Raw genomic sequence first — 23,402 nt, 5'->3', positions numbered from 1 at the left:
TGAAAGACCAGCTAGATCTCCTGTCTCTATTATAATATTAGACCAGCTAGATCTACTGTCTGTCTCTATTATATTATGACAGACCAGCTAGATCTTGTCTATATTATATTATGACAGAGCAGCTAGATCTACTGTCTCTCTCTCTGTACTATGACAGACCAGCTAGATCTCCTGTCTTTATTATAATATGACAGACCAGCTAGATCTACTTTCTCTGTCTCTATTATAATATGACAGAGCAGCTAGATCTATCGTCTCTATAATTTGACAGAGCAGCTAGATCTACTGTCTCTATCATGTTATGACAGACCAGCTCGATCTACTGTCTCTCTATTGAATTATGACAGACCAGCTAGATCTACTGCCTCTATTATATTACGACTGACGAGCTAGATGTACTGTCTCTATGTCTCATATTATGACAGACCAGCTAGATCTACTGGCTCTGTTATATTATGACAGACCAGCTAGATCATCTGGCTCTATTATATTATGACAGACCAGCTAGATCTACTGGCTCTATTATATTATGACAGACCAGCTAGATCTACTGTCTCTATTGTAAAATGACAGACCAGCTAGATCTACTGTCTCTATTATAATATGACAGACCAGCTTGATCTACTGTCTCTATTATAAAAGGACACACCAGCTAGATCTACTGTCTCTATTATAATATGACAGACCAGCTAGATCTTGTCTATATTATATTATCAATGACCAGCTAGATCTACTGTCGCTATTATATTATGACAGACCAGCTTGATCTACTGTCTCTATTATATTATGACAGACCAGCTAGGTCTACTGTTGCTATTTTATTATGACAGAGCAGCTAGATCTATCATCTCTATTATAATATGACAGACCAGCTATATCTGCTGTCTATTATATTATGACTGACCAGCTTGATCTACTGTCTCTATTATAATATGACAGACCAGCTTGTTCTACTGTCTCTATTGTATTATGACAGACCAGCTAGATCTACAGTCTCTGTCTCTTTTATTATGATAGACCAGCTAGATCTACTGACTCTATTATAATATGACAGACCAGCTTGATCTACTCTCTCTATTTTATTATGACAGACCAGCTAGATCTACTTGCTATATTTTATTATGACAGACCAGCTAGATCTACTTTCTCTATTTTATTATGACAGACCAGCTAGATCTACTTTCTCTATTTTATTATGACAGACCAGCTAGATATACTGTCTATTATATTATGACGGACCAGCTAGATCTGCTGTCTATTATATTATGACTGACCAGCTTGATCTACTGTCTATATTGTATTATGACAGACCAGCGATATCTACTGTCTCTATTGTATTATGACAGACCAGCTAGATCTACTTTCTCTATTTTATTATGACAGACCAGCTTGATCTATCGTCTCTAATATAATTTGACAGACCATGGGAGATCTACTGTCTCTATATTATGACAGACCAGCTAGATCTACTGTCTCTATTATAATATGACAGACCAGCTTGATCTACTGTCTCTATTATATTATGACAGATCAGCTTGATCTACTGTCTCTTATAATATGACAGACCAGCGAGATCTACTGTTTCTATTACATTTTGACAGACCAGCTAGATCTACTGTCTCTATTTTATTATGACAGAACAGCTAGATCTACTGTCTCTGTCTCTATTTTATTATGATAGACCAGCTAGATTTACTGTCTATATTATGACAGAGCAGCGAGATCTACTGTCTCTATTATATTGTGACTGACCAGCTAGATGTACTGTCTTTGTCTCTATTATATTATGACAGACCAGCTAGACCTACTGTCTTTTTTATATTATGACAGACCAGCAAGATCTACTGTCTCTATATTATGACAGACCAGCTAGATCTACTGTCGCTATTATATGATGACACTACCAGGTAGATCTGCTGTCTCTCTCTATTATATTATGCCAGACCAGCTCGATCTACTGTCTCTATATTATGACAGACCAGCTAGATCTACTTTCACTATTATATGATGACAATACCAGGTAGATCTGCTGTCTCTCTCTATTATATTATGCCAGACCAGCTAGATCTACTGTCTCTATTATAATATAACACTACCAGCTAGATCTACTGTCTCTAATATATTATGACAGACCAGCTAGATCTGTCTCTATTATAATATGACAGACCAGCAAGATCTACTGTCTCTATTATGACAGACCGCCTATATCTACTGTCTCTATAATATGACAGACCATATCTACTCTCGCTATTTATTATGACAGAACAGCTAGATCTACTGTCTCTATTGTATTATGACAGAACAGCTAGATCTACTGTCTTTATTGTATTATGACAGAACAGCTAGATCTACTGTCTCTGTCTCTATTATATTATGACAGACCAGCTAGATCTACTGTCTCTATTATAAAATGACAGACCAGCTAGATCTACTGTCTCTATTATAATATGACAGACCAGCTTGATCTACTTTCTCTATTATAAAATGACACACCAGCTAGATCTACTGTCTCTATTATAAAATGACACACCAGCTAGATCTACTGTCTCTATTATAATATGACAGACCAGCTTGATCTACTTTCTCTATTTTATTATGACAGAGCAGCTAGATCTACTGTCTCTATATTATGACAGATGAGCTAGATCTACTGTCTCTATTATATTATGCCAGACCAGCTAGATCTACTGGCGCTATTATATTATGACACGACCAGCTAGATCTGACAGTCTCATATTATGACAGACCAGCTAGATCTATTGTATATATTATATTATGACTGACCAGCTAGATCTACTGTCTGTGTCTCTATCATATTATGACAGGCCAGCTAGATCTACTGTCTCTATTATATTATGACAGACCAGCTAGATCTTGTCTATATTAGATTAAGAATGACCTGCTAGATCTACTGTCTCTATTATATTAAGATAGACCAGCTTGATCTACGGTCTCTGTCTCTATTGTATTATGACAGACCAGCTAGATCTACGGTCTCTGTCTCTATTGTATTATGACAGACCAGCTTGATCTACTGTCTCTATTTTATTATGACAGACCAGCTAGATCTACTTGCTCTATTTTATTATGATAGACCAGCTAGATCTACTGTCTCTATTATAATATGACAGACCAGCTTGATCTACTCTCTCTATTTTATTATGACAGAACAGCTAGATCTACTTGCTCTATTTTATTATGACACACGAGCTAGATCTACTTTCTCTATTTTATTATGACAGACCAGCTAGATCTACTTTCTCTATTGTAGTATGACATGACAGACCAGCTAGATATACTGTCTATTATATTATGACAGGCCAGCTAGATCTACTGTCTCTATTATATTATGACAGACCAGCTAGATCTTGTCTATATTAGATTAAGAATGACCTGCTAGATCTACTGTCTCTATTATATTAAGATAGACCAGCTTGATCTACGGTCTCTGTCTCTATTGTATTATGACATACCAGCTTGATCTACTGTCTCTATTTTATTATGACAGACCAGCTAGATCTACTTGCTCTATTTTATTATGATAGACCAGCTAGATCTACTGTCTTTATTATAATATGACAGACCAGCTTGATCTACTCTCTCTATTTTATTATGACAGAACAGCTAGATCTACTTGCTCTATTTTATTATGACAGACTAGCTAGATCTACTTTCTCTATTTTATTATGACAGACCAGCTAGATCTACTTTCTCTATTGTAGTATGACATGACAGACCAGCTAGATATACTGTCTATTATATTATGACAGACCAGCTAGATCTACTGTCTCTATTATATTATGACAGACCAGCTAGATCTAATGTCGCTATTATAATATGACAGCAGCTAGATCTACTGTCTCTGTCTCTATTATATCATGACACACCAGCTAGATCTACTGTCTCTATTATAATATGACAGACCAGCTTGATCTACTTTCTCTATTTTATTATGACAGACCAGCTAGATCTACTGTCTCTATTATATTATGACAGACCAGCTAGATCTTGTCTATATTATATTATGAATGACCAGCTAGATCTACTTTCGCTATTATATTATGACAGACCAGCTAGATCTACTGTCTCTGTCTCTATTATATTATGACGGACCAGCTAGATCTACTGTCTCTGTCTATTATATTATGACGGACCAGCTAGATCTGTCTCTATTATATTATGACAGACCAGCTAGGTCTACTGTCGCTATTTTATTATGACAGAGCAGCTAGATCTATCGTCTATATTATAATATGACAGACCAGCTAGATCTGCTGTCTATTATATTATGACTGACCAGCTTGATCTACTGTCTCTATTATAATATGACAGACCAGCTTGATCTACTGTCTCTATTATGATATGACAGACCAGCTAGATCTACTGTCTCTGTCTCTATTTTATTATGATAGACCAGCTAGATTTACTGTCTATATTATGACAGAGCAGCGAGATCTACTGTCTCTCTTATATTATGCCAGACAAGCTAGATCTACTGGCGCTATTATATTATGCCAGACCAGCTAGATCTACTGGCGCTATTATATTATGACAGACCAGCTTGATCTACTGTCTCTATTATATTATGACAGATCAGCTTGATCTACTGTCTCTCTTATAATATGACAGACCAGCTTGATCTACTGTCTCTATTATAACATGACTGAACAGTTGCATCTTACTGTCTCTATTATAACATGACTGAACAGTTGCATCTTACTGTCTCTATTATATTTAGACAGACCAGCGAGATCTACTGTCTCTATTATAATATGACAGATCAGCTTGATCTACTGTCTCTATTATATTATGACAGACCAGCGAGATCTACTGTCTCTATTATAATATGACAGACCAGCTTGATCTACTGTCTCTATTACATGACAAACCAGCTTGATCTACTGTCTCTATTATATTATGACAGACCAGCTAGATCTACTGTCTATAATATATTATGACTGACCAGCTAGATCTCCTGTCTCTATTATATTATGACAGACCAGGTTGATCTACTGTCTCTATTATATGACAGACCAGCTAGATCTACTGTCTCTGTCTATATATTAAGACAAACCAGCTAGATCTACTGTCTCTATTGTATTATGACTGACCAGCAAGATGTACTGTCTCTATTTTATTATGACAGACCAGCTAGATCTACTTTCTCTATTTTATTATGACAGACCAGCTAGATCTACTGTCTCTATTGTATTATGACAGACCAGCGAGATCTACTGTCTCTATTGTATTATGACAGACCAGCTAGATCTACTTTCTCTATTTTATTATGACAGACCAGCTAGATCTATCGTCTCTAATATAATTTGACAGACCAGCTAGATCTACTGTCTCTATATTATGACAGACCAGCTAGATCTACTGTCTCTATTATAATATGACAGACCAGCTTGATCTACTGTCTTTATTATATTATGACAGATCAGCTTTATCTACTGTCTCTTATAATATGACAGACCAGCGAGATCTACTGTCTCTATTATATTATGACAGACCAGCTAGATCTACTGTCTCTTTTGTATTATGACAGAACAGTTGTATCTACTGTCTCTATTATAATATGACAGACCAGCTTGATCTACTGTCTCTTATATTATGACAGATCAGCTTGATCTACTGTCTCTATTATAAAATGACAGACCAGCGAGATCTACTGTCTCTATTATAATATGACAGACCAGCTTGATCTCCTGTCTCTATTATATTATGACAGACCCGGTTGATCTAATGTCTCTATTATATGACAGACAAGCTAGATCTACTGTCTCTGTCTCTATATTAAGAAAGACCAGCTAGATCTACTGTCTCTATTGTATTATGACTGACCAGCTAGATGTACTGTCTCTATTTTATTATGACAGACCAGCTAGATCTACTTTCTCTATTTTATTATGACAGACCAGCTAGATCTACTTTCTCTATTGTAGTATGACATGACAGACCAGCTAGATCTGTCTCTATTATATTATGACAGACCAGGTTGATCTACTGTTTCTATTATAATATGACAGACCAGTTAGATCTACTGTCTCTGTCTCTATATTATGACAGACCAGCTAGATCTACTGTCTCTGTCTCTATATTAAGACAGACCAGCTAGATCTACTGTCTCTATTGTATTATGACAGACCAGCTAGATCTACTGTCTCTATTATATTGTGACTGACCAGCTAGATGTACTGTCTTTGTCTCTATTATATTATGACAGACCAGCTAGACCTACTGTCTTTTTTATATTATGACAGACCAGCAAGATCTACTGTCTCTATATTATGACAGACCAGCTAGATCTACTGTCGCTATTATATGATGACACTACCAGGTAGATCTGCTGTCTCTCTCTATTATATTATGACAGACCAGCTAGATCTACTGTCACTATTATATGATGACAATACCAGGTAGATCTGCTGTCTCTCTCTATTATATTATGCCAGACCAGCTAGATCTACTGTCTCTATTATAATATAACACTACCAGCTAGATCTACTGTCTCTAATATATTATGACAGACCAGCTAGATCTGTCTCTATTATAATATGACAGACCAGCAAGATCTACTGTCTCTATTATGACAGACCGCCTATATCTACTGTATCTATAATATGATTGACCATATCTACTCTCGCTATTGTATTATGACAGAACAGCTAGATCTACTGTCTCTATTGTATTATGACAGATCAGCTAGATCTACTGTCTTTATTGTATTATGACAGAACAGCTAGATCTACTGTCTCTGTCTCTATTATATTATGACAGACCAGCTAGATCTACTGTCTCTATTATAAAATGACAGACCAGCTAGATTTACTGTCTCAATTATAATATGACAGACCAGCTTGATCTACTTTCTCTATTATAAAATGACACACCAGCTAGATCTACTGTCTCTATTATAAAATGACACACCAGCTAGATCTACTGTCTCTATTATAATATGACAGACCAGCTTGATCTACTTTCTCTATTTTATTATGACAGAGCAGCTAGATCTACTGTCTCTATATTATGACAGATGAGCTAGATCTACTGTCTCTATTATATTATGCCAGACCAGCTAGATCTACTGGCGCTATTATATTATGACACGACCAGCTAGATCTGACAGTCTCATATTATCACAGACCAGCTAGATCTATTGTATATATTATATTATGACTGACCAGCTAGATCTACTGTCTGTGTCTCTATCATATTATGACAGGCCAGCTAGATCTACTGTCTCTATTATATTATGACAGACCAGCTAGATCTTGTCTATATTAGATTAAGAATGACCTGCTAGATCTACTGTCTCTATTATATTAAGATAGACCAGCTTGATCTACGGTCTCTGTCTCTATTGTATTATGACAGACCAGCTAGATCTACGGTCTCTGTCTCTATTGTATTATGACAGACCAGCTTGATCTACTGTCTCTATTTTATTATGACAGACCAGCTAGATCTACTTGCTCTATTTTATTATGATAGACCAGCTAGATCTACTGTCTCTATTATAATATGACAGACCAGCTTGATCTACTCTCTCTATTTTATTATGAAAGAACAGCTAGATCTACTTGCTCTATTTTATTATGACACACGAGCTAGATCTACTTTCTCTATTTTATTATGACAGACCAGCTAGATCTACTTTCTCTATTGTAGTATGACATGACAGACCAGCTAGATATACTGTCTATTATATTATGACAGGCCAGCTAGATCTACTGTCTCTATTATATTATGACAGACCAGCTAGATCTTGTCTATATTAGATTAAGAATGACCTGCTAGATCTACTGTCTCTATTATATTAAGATAGACCAGCTTGATCTACGGTCTCTGTCTCTATTGTATTATGACAGACCAGCTAGATCTACGGTCTCTGTCTCTATTGTATTATGACAGACCAGCTTGATCTACTGTCTCTATTTTATTATGACAGACCAGCTAGATCTACTTGCTCTATTTTATTATGATAGACCAGCTAGATCTACTGTCTTTATTATAATATGACAGACCAGCTTGATCTACTCTCTCTATTTTATTATGACAGAACAGCTAGATCTACTTGCTCTATTTTATTATGACAGACCAGCTAGATCTACTTTCTCTATTTTATTATGACAGACCAGCTAGATCTACTTTCTCTATTGTAGTATGACATGACAGACCAGCTAGATATACTGTCTATTATATTATGACAGACCAGCTAGATCTACTGTCTCTATTATATTATGACAGACCAGCTAGATCTAATGTCGCTATTATAATATGACAGCAGCTAGATCTACTGTCTCTGTCTCTATTATATCATGACACACCAGCTAGATCTACTGTCTCTATTATAATATGACAGACCAGCTTGATCTACTTTCTCTATTTTATTATGACAGACCAGCTAGATCTACTGTCTCTATTATATTATGACAGACCAGCTAGATCTTGTCTATATTATATTATGAATGACCAGCTAGATCTACTTTCGCTATTATATTATGACAGACCAGCTAGATCTACTGTCTCTGTCTCTATTATATTATGACGGACCAGCTAGATCTACTGTCTCTGTCTATTATATTATGACGGACCAGCTAGATCTGTCTCTATTATATTATGACAGACCAGCTAGGTCTACTGTCGCTATTTTATTATGACAGAGCAGCTAGATCTATCGTCTCTATTATAATATGACAGACCAGCTAGATCTGCTGTCTATTATATTATGACTGACCAGCTTGATCTACTGTCTCTATTATGATATGACAGACCAGCTTGATCTACTGTCTCTGTCTCTATTGTATTATGACAGACCAGCTAGATCTACTGTCTCTATTGTATTATGACAGACCAGCGAGATCTACTGTCTCTATTGTATTATGACAGACCAGCTAGATCTACTTTCTCTATTTTATTATGACAGACCAGCTAGATCTATCGTCTCTAATATAATTTGACAGACCAGCTAGATCTACTGTCTCCATATTATGACAGACCAGCTAGATATACTGTCTCTATTATAATATGACAGACCAGCTTGATCTACTGTCTCTATTATATTATGACAGAACAGTTGCATCTACTGTCTCTGTCTCTATTGTATTATGACAGAGCAGCGAGATCTACTGTCTCTCTTATATTATGCCAGACAAGCTAGATCTACTGGCGCTATTATATTATGCCAGACCAGCTAGATCTACTGGCGCTATTATATTATGACAGACCAGCTAGATCTACTGTCTCTATTATAATATGACAGACCAGCTTGATCTACTGTCTCTATTATATTATGACAGATCAGCTTGATCTACTGTCTCTCTTATAATATGACAGACCAGCTTGATCTACTGTCTCTATTATAACATGACTGAACAGTTGCATCTTACTGTCTCTATTATAACATGACTGAACAGTTGCATCTTACTGTCTCTATTATATTTAGACAGACCAGCGAGATCTACTGTCTCTATTATAATATGACAGATCAGCTTGATCTACTGTCTCTATTATATTATGACAGACCAGCGAGATCTACTGTCTCTATTATAATATGACAGACCAGCTTGATCTACTGTCTCTATTATTACATGACAAACCAGCTTGATCTACTGTCTCTATTATATTATGACAGACCAGCTAGATCTACTGTCTATAATATATTATGACTGACCAGCTAGATCTCCTGTCTCTATTATATTATGACAGACCAGGTTGATCTACTGTCTCTATTATATGACAGACCAGCTAGATCTACTGTCTCTGTCTATATATTAAGACAAACCAGCTAGATCTACTGTCTCTATTGTATTATGACTGACCAGCAAGATGTACTGTCTCTATTTTATTATGACAGACCAGCTAGATCTACTTTCTCTATTTTATTATGACAGACCAGCTAGATCTACTGTCTCTATTGTATTATGACAGACCAGCGAGATCTACTGTCTCTATTGTATTATGACAGACCAGCTAGATCTACTTTCTCTATTATAATATGACAGACCAGCTTGATCTACTGTCTTTATTATATTATGACAGATCAGCTTTATCTACTGTCTCTTATAATATGACAGACCAGCGAGATCTACTGTCTCTATTATATTATGACAGACCAGCTAGATCTACTGTCTCTTTTGTATTATGACAGAACAGTTGTATCTACTGTCTCTATTATAATATGACAGACCAGCTTGATCTACTGTCTCTTATATTATGACAGATCAGCTTGATCTACTGTCTCTATTATAAAATGACAGACCAGCGAGATCTACTGTCTCTATTATAATATGACAGACCAGCTTGATCTCCTGTCTCTATTATATTATGACAGACCCGGTTGATCTAATGTCTCTATTATATGACAGACAAGCTAGATCTACTGTCTCTGTCTCTATATTAAGAAAGACCAGCTAGATCTACTGTCTCTATTGTATTATGACTGACCAGCTAGATGTACTGTCTCTATTTTATTATGACAGACCAGCTAGATCTACTTTCTCTATTTTATTATGACAGACCAGCTAGATCTACTTTCTCTATTGTAGTATGACATGACAGACCAGCTAGATCTGTCTCTATTATATTATGACAGACCAGGTTGATCTACTGTTTCTATTATAATATGACAGACCAGTTAGATCTACTGTCTCTGTCTCTATATTATGACAGACCAGCTAGATCTACTGTCTCTGTCTCTATATTAAGACAGACCAGCTAGATCTACTGTCTCTATTGTATTATGACAGACCAGCTAGATCTACTGTCTCTATTGTATTATGACAGACCAGCTAGATCTCCTGTCTCTATTATAATATGACAGACCAGCTAGATCTACTGTCTCTATTATAATATGACAGACCAGCTTGATCTACTGTCTCTATTATATTATGACAGATCAGCTTGATCTACTGTCTCTTATAATATGACAGACCAGCTTGATCTACTGTCTCTATTATAACATGACTGAACAGTTGCATCTTACTGTCTCTATTATAACATGACTGAACAGTTGCATCTTACTGTCTCTATTATATTTAGACAGACCAGCGAGATCTACTGTCTCTATTATATTATGACAGATCAGCTTGATCTACTGTCTCTATTATAAAATGACAGACCAGCGAGATCTACCGTCTCTGTTATAATATGACAGACCAGCTTGATCTCCTGTCTCTATTATATTATGACAGACCAGGTTGATCTAATATCTCTATTGTATGACAGACCAGCTAGATATACTGTCTCTGTCTCTATATTAAGACAGACCAGCTAGATCTACTGTCTCTATTGTATTATGACTGACCAGCTAGATGTACTGTCTCTATTTTATTATGACAGACCAGCTAGATCTACTTTCTCTATTGTAGTATGACATGACAGACCAGCTAGATCTGTCTCTATTATATTATGACAGACCAGGTTGATCTACTGTTTCTATTATAATATGACAGACCAGCTAGATCTACTGTCTCTGTCTCTATATTAAGACAGACCAGCTAGATCTACTGTCTCTATTGTATTATGACAGACCAGCTAGATCTACTGTCTCTATTGTATTTTGACAGACCAGCGAGATCTACCGTCTCTGTTATAATATGACAGACCAGCTTGATCTCCTGTCTCTATTATATTATGACAGACCAGGTTGATCTAATGTCTCTATTGTATGACAGACCAGCTAGATCTACTGTCTCTGTCTCTATATTAAGACAGACCAGCTAGATCTACTGTCTCTATTGTATTATGACTGACCAGCTAGATCTACCTTCTCTATTTTATTATGACAGACCAGCTAGATCTACTTTCTCTATTGTAGTATGACATGACAGACCAGCTAGATCTGTCTCTATTATATTATGACAGACCAGGTTGATCTACTGTTTCTATTATAATATGACAGACCAGCTAGATCTACTGTCTCTGTCTCTATATTAAGACAGACCAGCTAGATCTACTGTCTCTATTGTATTATGATAGACCAGCTAGATCTACTGTCTCTATTGTATTATGACAGACCAGCTATATCTCCTGTCTCTATTATAATATGACAGACCAGCTAGATCTACTGTCTCTATTATAATATGACAGAGCAGCTAGATCTACTGTCTCTATTATAATTTGACAGAGCAGCTAGATCTGTCTATTATATTATGACAGATCAGCTCGATCTACTGTCTCTATTATATTATGACGGACCAGCTAGATCTACTGGATCTGTTATATTATGACGGACCAGCTAGATCTACTGGCTCTGTTATATTATGAAGGACAAGCTAGAACTACTGGCTCTGTTATATTATGACAGACCAGCTAGATCTACTGGCTCTGTTTTATTATGACAGACCAGCTAGATCTACTCTCTCTATTTTATTATGACAGACCAGCTAGATCTACTTGCTCTATTTTATTATGAGAGACCAGCTAGATCTACTTGCTCTATTTTATTATGAGAGACCAGCTAGATCTACTTGCTCTATTTTATCATGACAGACCAGCTAGATCTTTTTTATAATATATTATGACTGACCAGCTAGATCTCCTGTCTCTATTATATTATGACAGACCAGCTAGATCTACTGTCTCTATTGTATTATGACAGACCAGCTAGATCTACTCTCTCTATTTTATTATGACAGACCAGCTAGATCTACTTGCTCTATTTTATTATGAGAGACCAGCTAGATCTACTTGCTCTATTTTATCATGACAGACCAGCTAGATCTTTTTTATAATATATTATGACTGACCAGCTAGATCTCCTGTCTCTATTATATTATGACAGACCAGGTTGATCTACTGTCTCTATTATAATATGACAGACCAGCTAGATCTACTGTCTCTGTCTCTATTATATTATGACAGAGCAGCTAGATCTTGTCTATTATATTATGACAGGCCAACTAGATCTACTGTCTCTATTATATTATGACAGACCAGCTTGATCTACTGTCTTTGTCTCTATTATATTATGACAGACCAGCTAGATCTTCTGTCTCTATTTTATTATGATAGACCAGCTAGATTTCCTGTCTATTTTATTATGACAGACCAGCTAGATCTACTGCCTCTAATTTTTGACTGACCTGCACCATCTACTGTCTATATTATATTATGACTGACCAGCTAGATCTATCGTCTCTATTATAATTTGACAGAGCAGCTAGATCTACTGTCTCTACTATATTATGACAGACCAGCTAGATCTTGTCTATATTATATTATGAATGACCAGCTTGATCTACTGTCTCTATTATATTATGACAGACCAGCTAGATCTACTGGCTCTGTTTTATTATGACAGACCAGCTACATCTCCTGTCTCTATTATATTATGACAGACCAGCTAGATCTACTGGCTCTGTTTTATTATGACAGACCAGCTACATCTCCTGTCTCTATTGTATTATGACAGACCAGCTAGATCTACTGTCTCTTGTACTATGACAGACCAGCTAGATCTACTCTCTCTATTTTATTATGACAGACCAGCTAGATCTACTTTCTCTATTTTATTATGACAGACCAGCTAGATCTACTTTCTCTATTGTAGTATGACTGACCAGCTAGATCTACTGTCTCTATTGTATTATGACAGACCAGCTAGATCTTGTCTATATTATATTATGAATGACCAGCTAGTTCTACTGTCTCTATTATATTATGACAGGCCAACTAGATCTACTGTCTCTATTGTATTATGACTGACCAGCAAGATCTACTGTCTCTATTGTATTATGACAGACCAGCTAGATATACTGTCTCTGTCTCTATATTTAGACCAGCTAGATCTACTGTCTCTATTATAATATGACAGACCAGCTTGATCTACTGTCTATATTATATTATGACAGACCAGCTAGATCTACTGCCTCTATTGTATAATGACATACCAGCTAGATCTACTGCCTCTATTGTATTATGACAGACCAGCTTGATCTACTGTCTTTGTCTCTATTATGACGGACCAGCTAGATCTCCTGTCTCTATTGTATTATGACAGACCAGCTAGATCTACTGTCTCTATTGTATTCTGACACACCAGCTAGATCTACTGTCTCTATTGTATTATGACAGACCAGCTAGATCTCCTGTCTCTATTATAATATGACAGACCAGCTAGATCTATCGTCTCTAATATAATTTGACAGACCAGCTGGATCTACTGTCTCTATTATAATATGACAGAGCAGCTAGATCTACTGTCTCTATTATAATTTGACAGAGCAGCTAGATCTGTCTATTATATTATGACAGACCAGCTCGATCTACTGTCTCTGTTATATTATGACGGACCAGCTAGATCTACTGCCTCTGTTATATTATGACAGACCATCTAGAACTACTGGCTCTGTTATATTATGACAGACCAGCTAGATCCACTGGCTCTGTTTTATTATGACAGACCAGCTACATCTCCTGTCTCTATTGTATTATGACAGCCCAGCTAGATCTACTCTCTATTTTATTATGACAGACCAGCTAGATCTACTCTCTCTATTTTATTATGACAGACCAGCTAGATCTACTCTCTCTATTTTATTATGACAGACCAGCTAGATCTACTTGCTCTATTTTATTATGACAGACCAGCTAGATCTACTTTCTCTATTTTATTATGACAGACCAGCTAGATCTACTTTCTCTATTGTAGTATGACATGACAGACCAGCTAGATCTGTCTATAATATATTATGAATGACCAGCTAGATCTACTGTCTCTATTATAATATGACAGAGCAGCTAGATCTGCTGTCTATATATTATGACGGACCAGCTAGATGTACTGTCTTTGTCTCTTTTAATTATGACAGACCAGCTAGATATACTGTCTCTGTCTCTATATTTAGACAGACCAGCTAGATCTACTGTCTCTATTATAATATGACAGACCAGCTTGATCTACTGTCTATATTATATTATGACAGACCAGCTAGATCTACTGCCTCTATTTTATTATGACATACCAGCTAGATCTACTGCCTCTATTGTATTATGACAGACCAGCTTGATCTACTGTCTCTATTATATTATGACAGACCAGCTTGATCTACTGTCTCTGTCTCTATTATGACGGAACAGCTAGATCTCCTGTCTCTGTTGTATTGTGACAGACCAGCTAGATCTACTGTCTCTATTATATTATGACAGACCAGCTAGATCTACTGTCTCTATTATATTATGACAGACCAGCTTGATCTACTGTCTATATTATATTATGACAGACCAGCTAGATCTACTGCCTCTATTGTATTATGACAGACCAGCCAGATCTATCGTCTCTATTATATTATGACAGACCCGCTAGATCTACTGGCTCTATTATATTATGACAGACCCGCTAGATCTACTGGCTCTAATATATTATGACAGACCAGCTAGATCTACTGTCTATTGTATTATGACAGACCAGCTAGATCTTCTGTCTCTATTGTATTATAACAGACCAGCTAGATCTACCGTCTGTCTCTATTGTATTATGACTGACCAGCTAGATGTACTGTCTCTTTCTCTATTATATTATGACAGACCAGCTAGATCTACTGGCTCTATTGAATTATTACAGACCAGCTCGATCTACTGTCTCTATTATAGTATGACTGACCAGCTAGATCTACTGTCTCTATTATATTATGACAGGGCAACTAGATCTACTGTCTCTATTATATTATGACAGACCAGCATGATCTACTGTCTTTGTCTCTATCATATTATGACAGACCAGCTAGATATACTGTCTCTGTCTCTATATTTAGACAGACCAGATAGATCTACTGTCTCTATTATAATATGACAGACCAGCTTGATCTACTGCCTCTATTATATTATGACAGACCAGCTAGATCTACTGCCTCTATTGTATTATGACAGACCAGCTTGATCTACTGTCTCTATTATATTATGACAGACCAGCTTGATCTACTGTCTCTGTCTCTATTATGACGGACCAGCTAGATCTCCTGTCTCTATTGTATTGTGACAGACCAGCTAGATCTATCGTCTCTATTATATTATGACAGACCCGCTAGATCTACTGGCTCTATTATATTATGACAGACCCGCTAGATCTACTGGCTCTAATTTATTATGACAGACCAGCTAGATCTACTGTCTATTGTATTATGACAGACCAGCTAGATCTCCTGTCTCTATTGTATTATAACAGACCAGCTAGATCTACCGTCTGTCTCTATTGTATTATGACTGACCAGCTAGATGTACTGTCTCTTTCTCTATTATATTATGACAGACCAGCTAGATCTACTGGCTCTATTGAATTATTACAGACCAGCTCGATCTACTGTCTCTATTATAGTATGACTGACCAGCTAGATCTACTGTCTCTATTATATTATGACAGGGCAACTAGATCTACTGTCTCTATTATATTATGACAGACCAGCATGATCTACTGTCTTTGTCTCTATCATATTATGACAGACCAGCTAGATATACTGTCTCTGTCTCTATATTTAGACAGACCAGATAGATCTACTGTCTCTATTATAATATGACAGACCAGCTTGATCTACTGCCTCTATTATATTATGACAGACCAGCTAGATCTACTGCCTCTATTGTATTATGACAGACCAGCTTGATCTACTGTCTCTATTATATTATGACAGACCAGCTTGATCTACTGTCTCTGTCTCTATTATGACGGACCAGCTAGATCTCCTGTCTCTATTGTATTGTGACAGACCAGCTAGATCAACTGTCTCTATTATATTATGACAGACCAGCTAGATCTATCGTCTCTATTATATTATGACAGACCCGCTAGATCTACTGGCTCTATTATATTATGACAGACCCGCTAGATCTACTGGCTCTAATTTATTATGACAGACCAGCTAGATCTACTGCCTATTGTATTATGACAGACCAGCTAGATCTTCTGTCTCTATTGTATTATGACAGACCAGCTAGATCTACTGTCTGTCTCTATTGTATTATGACTGACCAGCTAGATGTACTGTCTCTTTCTCTATTATATTATGACAGACCAGCTAGATCTACTGGCTCTATTGAATTATTACAGACCAGCTCAATCTACTGTCTCTATTATAGTATGACTGACCAGCTAGATCTACTGTCTATATTATATTATGAATGACCAGCTAGATCTCCTGTATATATTATATTATGACAGACCAGCTTGATCTACTGTCTCTATTGTATTATGACAGACCAGCTAGATCTACTGCATCTATTGAATTATGACAGACCAGCTAGATCTACTGCCTCTATTATATTATGACGGACCAGCTAGATTTACTCTCTCTATTATATTATGACAGACAAGCTAGATCTACTGTCTTTATTGAATAATGACAGACCAGCTCGATCTACTGTCTCTCTATTGTATTATGACAGACCAGCTAGATCTACTGCCTCTATTATATTATGACAGACCAGCTATATCTACTGGTTCTGTTACTATTATATTATGACAGACAAGCTGGATCTACTGTTTCTATTGTATGAAAGACCAGCTAGATCTACTGTTTGTATTATATTATGACAGACCAGCTTGATCTACTGTCTATTTCATTATGACAGACCAGCTAGATCTACTCTCTCTATTATATTATGACAGACGAGCTCGATCTACTGTCTCTATTATATTATGACAGACGAGCTGGATCTTCTGTCTCTATTATATTATGACAGACCAGCTAGATCTACTGTCTCTATTATGATATGACAGACATGCTAGATCTAACTGTCTCTATTATATTATGACAGACCAGCTAGATCTACTGTCATTATTATATTATGACAGACCACCTAGATCTACTGTCTCTATTATATTATGACAGACCAGCTAGATCTACTGTCTCTATTTTATTATAACAGACCAGCTAGATCTCCTGTCTCTATTGTATTATGACAGACCAGCTTGATCTACTGTCTCTATTATATTATGACAGACCAGCTTGATCTACTGTCTCTATTGTATTATGACAGACCAGCTAGATCTACTGCATCTATTGAATTATGACAGACCAGCTAGATCTACTGCCTCTATTATATTATGACGGACCAGCTAGATTTACTCTCTCTATTATATTATGACAGACAAGCTAGATCTACTGTCTTTATTGAGTAATGACAGACCAGCTCGATCTACTGTCTCTCTATTGTATTATGACAGACCAGCTAGATCTACTGCCTCTATTATATTATGACAGACCAGCTATATCTACTGGTTCTGTTACTATTATATTATGACAGACAAGCTGGATCTACTGTTTCTATTGTATGAAAGACCAGCTAGATCTACTGTTTGTATTATATTATGACAGACCAGCTTGATCTACTGTCTATTTCATTATGACAGACCAGCTAGATCTACTCTCTCTATTATATTATGACAGACGAGCTCGATCTACTGTCTCTATTATATTATGACAGACGAGCTCGATCTACTGTCTCTATTATATTATGACAGACCAGCAAGATCTACTGTCTCTATTATGATATGACAGACATGCTAGATCTAACTGTCTCTATTATATTATGACAGACCAGCTAGATCTACTGTCATTATTATATTATGACAGACCACCTAGATCTACTGTCCTTATTGTACTATGACAGACCAGCTAGATCTACTGTCCTTATTGTACTATGACAGACCAGCCAGATCTACTGTCTCTATTATAATATGACAGACCAGCTAGATCTTCTGTCTCTATTATATTATGACAGACAAGCTAGATCTACTGTCTCTATTATAATATGACAGACCAGCTAAATCTTCTGTCTCTATTATATTATGACAGACAAGCTAGATCTACTGTCTCTATTATATCATGACAGACAAGCTAGATCTACTGTCTCTATTATATTATGACAGACCAGCTAGTACTGCTGTCTCTATAATTTGACAGACCAGCTAGATCTACTCTCTCTATTATATTTAGACAGACCAGCTAGATCTACTGTCTCTATTGTATTTAGACAGACCAGCAAGATCTACTGTATCTATTATATTTAGACAGACCAGCTAGATCTACTGTCTCTATTATATTCTGACAGCCAATCTAGATCTACTGTCTCTACTATATTATGACAGACCAGCTAGATCTACTGTCTATATTATATTATGACATACCAGCTAGATCTACTGTCTCTATTATATTATGACAGACGAGCTCGATCTACTGTCTCTATTATATTATGACAGACCAGCAAGATCTACTGTCTCTATTATGATATGACAGACATGCTAGATCTAACTGTCTCTATTATATTATGACAGACCAGCTAGATCTACTGTCATTATTATATTATGACAGACCACCTAGATCTACTGTCCTTATTGTACTATGACAGACCAGCTAGATCTACTGTCCTTATTGTACTATGACAGACCAGCCAGATCTACTGTCTCTATTATAATATGACAGACCAGCTAGATCTTCTGTCTCTATTATATTATGACAGACAAGCTAGATCTACTGTCTCTATTATAATATGACAGACCAGCTAAATCTTCTGTCTCTATTATATTATGACAGACAAGCTAGATCTACTGTCTCTATTATATCATGACAGACAAGCTAGATCTACTGTCTCTATTATATTATGACAGACCAGCTAGTACTGCTGTCTCTATAATTTGACAGACCAGCTAGATCTACTCTCTCTATTATATTTAGACAGACCAGCTAGATCTACTGTCTCTATTGTATTTAGACAGACCAGCAAGATCTACTGTATCTATTATATTTAGACAGACCAGCTAGATCTACTGTCTCTATTATATTCTGACAGCCAATCTAGATCTACTGTCTCTACTATATTATGACAGACCAGCTAGATCTACTGTCTATATTATATTATGACATACCAGCTAGATCTACTGTCTCTATTATATTATGACAGACGAGCTCGATCTACTGTCTCTATTATATTATGACAGACCAGCAAGATCTACTGTCTCTATTATGATATGACAGACATGCTAGATCTAACTGTCTCTATTATATTATGACAGACCAGCTAGATCTACTGTCATTATTATATTATGACAGACCACCTAGATCTACTGTCTCTATTATATTATGACAGACCAGCTAGATCTACTGTCCTTATTGTACTATGACAGACCAGCCAGATCTACTGTCTCTATTATAATATGACAGACCAGCTAGATCTTCTGTCTCTATTATATTATGACAGACAAGCTAGATCTACTGTCTCTATTATAATATGACAGACCAGCTAGATCTTCTGTCTCTATTATATTATGACAGACAAGCTAGATCTACTGTCTCTATTATATCATGACAGACAAGCTAGATCTACTGTCTCTATTATATTATGACAGACCAGCTAGTACTGCTGTCTCTATAATTTGACAGACCAGCTAGATCTACTCTCTCTATTATATTTAGACAGACCAGCTAGATCTACTGTCTCTATTGTATTTAGACAGACCAGCAAGATCTACTGTATCTATTATATTTAGACAGACCAGCTAGATCTACTGTCTCTATTATATTCTGACAGCCAATCTAGATCTACTGTCTCTACTATATTATGACAGACCAGCTAGATCTACTGTCTATATTATATTATGACATACCAGCTAGATCTACTGTCTCTATTATATTATGACAGACCAGCAAGATCTACTGTCCTTCATGTATTATGACAGACCAGCTATATCTACGGTGTCTATATTATGACAGACCAGCTGGATCTACTGTCCTTAATGTATTATGACAGACCAGCTAGCTCTACTGTCTCTATTATAGTATGACAGACCAGCTAGATCTACTGTCTGTATGTTTCTATTATATTATGACATACCAGCTAGATCTACTGTCTTTATTATATTAAGACAGACCAGCTAGATCTACTGTCTCTATTATATTATGACAGACCAGCTAGATCTACTGTCCTTATTGTACTATGACAGACCAGCCAGATCTACTGTCTCTATTATAATATGAAAGACCAGCTAGATCTACTGTCTCTATTATAGTATGACAGACCAGCTAGATCTACTGTCTGTATGTTTCTATTATATTATGACAAACCAGCTAGATCTACTGTCTATATTATATTAAGACAGACCAGCTAGATCTACTGTCTCGACTATATTATGGCAGACCAGCTAGATCTGCTGTCTCTATTATAATTTGACAGACCAGCTAGATCTACTGTCTCTATTATATTATGACAGACGAGCTCGATCTACTGTCTCTATTATATTATGACAGACGAGCTCGATCTACTGTCTCTATTATATTATGACAGACCAGCTAGATCTACTGTCATTATTATATTATGACAGACCACCTAGATCTACTGTCTCTATTATATTATGACAGACCAGCTAGAACTGCTGTCTCTATAATTTGACAGACCAGCTAGATCTACTCTCTCTATTATATTTAGACAGCCCAGCTAGATCTTCTGTCTCTATTATATTAAGACAGACCAGCTAGATCTACTGTCTCTATTATATTATGACAGGCCATCTAGATCTACGGTCTCTACTATATTATGACAGACCAGCTAGATCTACTGTCCATATTATATTATGACATACCAGCTAGATCTACTGTCTATATTATATTATGACAGACGAGCTAGATCCACTGTCCTTAATGTATTAGGACAGACCAGCTAGATCTACTGTCTCTATATTATGACAGACCAGCTAGATCTACTGTCCTTAATGTATTATGACAGACAAGCTAGATCTACTGTCTCTATTATAATATGACAGACCAGCTAGATCTACTGTCTGTATGTTTCTATTATATTATGACATACCAGCTAGATCTACTGTCTTTATTATATTAAGACAGACCAGCTAGATCTACTGTCTCTATTAAAATATGACAGACCAGCTAGATCTACTGTCTGTATGTTTCTATTATATTATGACAGACCAGCTAGATCTACTGTCTATATTATATTATGACAGACCAGCTAGATCTACTGTCCTTAATGTATTATGACAGACCAGCTAGATCTATTGTCTCTATTATATTGTGACAGATCAGCTAGATCTACTGTCTCTACTATATTATGGCAGACCAGCTAGATCTACTGTCTATATTATATTATGACATACCAGCTAGATCTACTGTCTCTATTATATTATGACAGACCAGCTAGATCTACTGTCTCTATATTATGACAGACCAGCTAGATCTACTGTCTGTATATTATGACAGACCAGCTAGTTCTACTGTTTGTATTATAATATGACAGACCAGCTTGATCTACTGTCTATATTATATTATGACAGACCAGCTAGATCTACTTCCTCTATTGTATTCTGACATACCAGCTAGATCTACTGTCCATATTATATTATGACATACCAGCTAGATCTACTGTCTATATTATATTATGACAGACGAGCTAGATCCACTGTCTCTATTATATTATGACAGACCAGCTTGATCTACTGTCTCTGTCTCTATTATGACGGAACAGCTAGATCTTCTGTCTCTATTGTATTGTGACAGACCAGCTAGATCTACTGTCTCTATTATATTATGACAGACCAGCTAGATCTACTGTCCTTAATGTATTATGACAGACAAGCTAGATCTACTGTCTCTATTATATTATGACAGACCAGCTTGATCTATTGTCTCTGTCTCTATTATGACGGAACAGCTAGATCTCCTGTCTCTATTGTATTGTGACAGACCAGCTAGATCTACTGTCTCTATTATATTATGACAGACCAGCTTGATCTACTGTCTATATTATATTATGACAGACCAGCTAGATCTACTGCCTCTATTGTATTATGAAAGACCAGCTAGATCTATCGTCTCTATTATATTATGACAGACCCGCTAGGTCTACTGTCCTTTTTGTACTATGACAGACCAGCCAGATCTACTGTCTTTATTATATTAAGACAGACCAGCTAGATCTACTGTCTCTATTATATTATGACAGACCAGCTAGATCTACTGTCCTTTTTGTACTATGACAGACCAGCTAGATCTACTGTCTCTATTATATTATGACAGACCAGCTAGATCTACTGTCTCTATTATAGTATGACAGACCAGCTAGATCTACTGTCTCTACTATATTATGGCAGACCAACTAGATCTGCTGTCTCTATTATAATTTGACAGACCAGCTAGATCTACTGTCTCTATTATATTATGACAGACGAGCTCGATCTACTGTCTCTATTATATTATGACAGACAAGCTCGATCTACTGTCTCTATTATATTATGACAGACCAGCTAGATCTACTGTCATTATTATATTATGACAGACCACCTAGATCTACTGTCTCTATTATATTTTGACAGACCAGCTAGATCTACTCTCTCTATTATATTTAGACAGACCAGCTAGATCTACTGTCTCTATTATATTTAGACAGACGAGCTA

The sequence above is a fragment of the Oncorhynchus clarkii genome, chromosome 17, assembly GCF_045791955.1.
Source record: "Oncorhynchus clarkii lewisi isolate Uvic-CL-2024 chromosome 17, UVic_Ocla_1.0, whole genome shotgun sequence".
Lineage (NCBI taxonomy): Eukaryota > Metazoa > Chordata > Actinopteri > Salmoniformes > Salmonidae > Oncorhynchus > Oncorhynchus clarkii.
This window is presented reverse-complemented; position numbering follows the sequence as displayed.